We start from the raw sequence: 3307 nt of genomic DNA on the forward strand, positions 1-3307 counted from the left end.
ATCATAGCAATGTTTTCTTGTCAGTCTCCTAAGGCAATAGAAATAAAAGGAACAATAAACAAATGGGACATAATCAAACTTATAAGCTTTTGCACAGCAAAAGAAACTATAAACAAAGTAAGGAAACCTGTGGACTGGAAGGTCTTCAAATGATGCAACTGACAATGGCTTAATTTCCAAAATATACAAACAGCTCATACAACTCAATAACAAAAAAAAAACAAACAATCGAATCAAAAAATGGGCCAAAGCCCTAAATAGATATGTCTCCAAAAAAGACATACAGATGGCCAATAAGGACAAGAAAATGTGCTCAACATCATTAATTATTAGAGAAATGTAAATCAAAACTATAATGAGCTATTGCCTCACACCAGTCAGAATGGCCAACATTAAAATGTCTACAAATAAATGCTGGAGAGGGTGTGAAGTAAAGGAAACCCTCCTACATTATTGGTAGGAATATAAATAGGTTCAGCCACGATGGAAATTAGTATGGAGGTTCATTCAAAAACTTAAAAATGGAGTTACCATATGATCCTGCAATCCCACTCCTGGGCATATATCTGGAGAAAAACATTGTCTGAAAGGACATATGCACCCCAATGTTCATTGCAGCACTGTTTACAATACATTGCACTGTTCATTGCAAGATATGGAAGCAACTTAAATGTCCATTGACAGAGGAATGGATAAAGATGTGGTAAATATAGATACAATAGATTATTGCTCAGCCATATGAAAGGATGAAATAATGCCATTTGCAACAACGTGGATGGACCTAGAGATTGTCATACTGAGTGAATTAAGTCAGACAAAGACAAATATAGTGTGACATTGCTTATATGCAGAATCTAAAAAATGATACAAATGAATTATTTGTAAAACAGAAAGAGACTCAGAGACTTGGAGAACAAACTTTTGGTTTCCAGGGGAGAAGATTGGGGGGAGGGATAGTTAGTGAGTTTGGGGTTGACATGTACACATTGCTATATTTACAATAGAAAACCAGCAAGGACCTACTCCATAGCACAGAGAACTCTGCTCAATATTATGTAACAACTTGAATGGGAAAATAATTTGAAAAAGAATAGATGATACATGTACATGTATAACTGAATCACTTTGTTGTACACCTGACACTAACACAACATTGTTAATCACTTGTACTCCAATATAAAATAAAAAGTAAAAAACAAATAAAAAAACTAAAATTAGAATTGCCCAGAAATCCCACTCCTGGACATATCTCCAGAGAAAACTCCAATTTGAAAAGATACATCTGAACTTCACTTGGTTTATGGCTAAATAATAGTCCACTGTATGGTTGTACCAAATTTCTCTATCCATTCATCAGTTGATGTACATTTGTGTTATTTTGCCATATTTGATATTGTTAGTAGTGTTGCTATAAACATTCAAGTACAAATATTTGTTTTAATACCTGTTTTTAATAATTTGGGATATATATACCTAGGAGTGGAATTATTGGGTCATATGTCAATGCTATGTTTAACTTTTTGAGTTACTGCCAAACTGTTTTCCACAGCAGATTCACCATTTTACATTTCCATAAGCAAAGTACACTTTTTCTAATTTCTCCATATCTTCACCAACACAACTTGCTATTTTCTTTTCTTGATTTTAATTATCATCTTCTTAGTGAATGTAAAGTGGTAACTTATTGAGATTTTTTCTTTGCATTTTCCAAATAACTAATATTGTTAAGCATTTTTTATGCACTTATAGTCCATTTGCATATCTTTTTTGGAGAAGTGTCTATTTAAGTATTTTGCCCATGTTTTAATTGGGTTATTTATGTTTTTGTGTTTTTCTCATGGGAGTATCCAGTTGTACCAGTCCTACTTGTTTATGCCATTCAAACATCTTAGTTCCTTTGACAAAAATGAATTAACCATAAAATGTGAGGTTTTATTTCTGGACTTTTAATTCTATTCCACTGTTCCATACAGCTATTCTTATTCCAATACAAAATTATTTTGATTACTTTTGTTTTATATTAATTTTAAAATTAGAAAATATTTACCCTTCTCAGACAGAGAAAATATGGCAAAGTAGAAGGACATGAGCTCACATCTTATGAAAACACCAAAATAAGAGCTAACTTCTGTACAACTATGGACAAAAGAAAACAAAAAGAAAAAACTGGATGCTACCTAAAAAGATATCATACATCCAAAGACAAAGAAGCCACAACAAGAGTTTAGGAGTGGTGCAATCACGATAAAATCAAATCCCATACCTGCCGTGTGGGTGACCCACAAACTGGAAAATAATTATGTCACAGAAGTTCTGCGAACTTCTTCTTCCACAATAGTGAATGTTCTGAGCCCCACGTCAGGCTCCCAAGCCTGGGGTGTCTGGCAACACCAATTTATGATAAAAACTCTACAGAAAGTGGACATTGAGGGAACATACCTCCACATAATAAAGGTCATTTATGACAAACGTATGGCCAACATAATTCTCAATGGGGAAAACCTGAAAGCATTTCTTCTAAGATCAAGAATAAGACAAGGATGTCCACTCTCACCACTTTTATTCAACATAGTTTTGGAAGCCCTAGCCACAGCAATCAGAGAAGAAAAATAAGTAAAAGGAATCAAAATTGGAACAGAAGAAGTAAAACTGTCACTGTTTGCAGATTACATGATAGTATACATATAAAATCCTAAAGATGCTACCAGAAAACTACTAGAGCTCTTCAATTAATTCAGTAAAGTTGCAGGGTACAAAATAAATACACAGAAATCTGTTGCACTTCTATACATGAACAATGAAAAATAAGAAAGAGAAATTAAAGAAAGCATCCCATTTACCATCACATCAAAAAGAATAAAATAAACCTACTTAAATAGGCAAAAGACCTGTACTCTGAAAACTATAAGATGCTGATGAAAGAAATTTAAAATGATACAAACAGATGGAAAGATATACCATCTTCTTGGATTGGAAGAATGAATATTTTCAAAATGACTATACTACCTAAGGGAGTCTACAGATTCAATGCAAGGCCTATCAAATGACCAGTTGCAGTTTTCACAGAAATACAACAAAAAATCTTAAATTTGTGTGGAGACAAAAAAGACCCTGAGTAGTGAAAGCAATCTTAAGAAAGAAAAACGGAGCTGGAGGAATCAGGCTCCCTGACTTCAGACTATACTACAAGGCTACAGTCTTCAAAACAATACGGTACTTGCACAAAAACAGAAACATGGATCAATGGAACAGGATAGAAATCCCAGAAAAAACTTATGCACCTCTGGTCAATTTATCTATGACAAAG

Source organism: Tursiops truncatus, chromosome X, assembly GCF_011762595.2.
Source record: "Tursiops truncatus isolate mTurTru1 chromosome X, mTurTru1.mat.Y, whole genome shotgun sequence".
NCBI lineage: Eukaryota > Metazoa > Chordata > Mammalia > Artiodactyla > Delphinidae > Tursiops > Tursiops truncatus.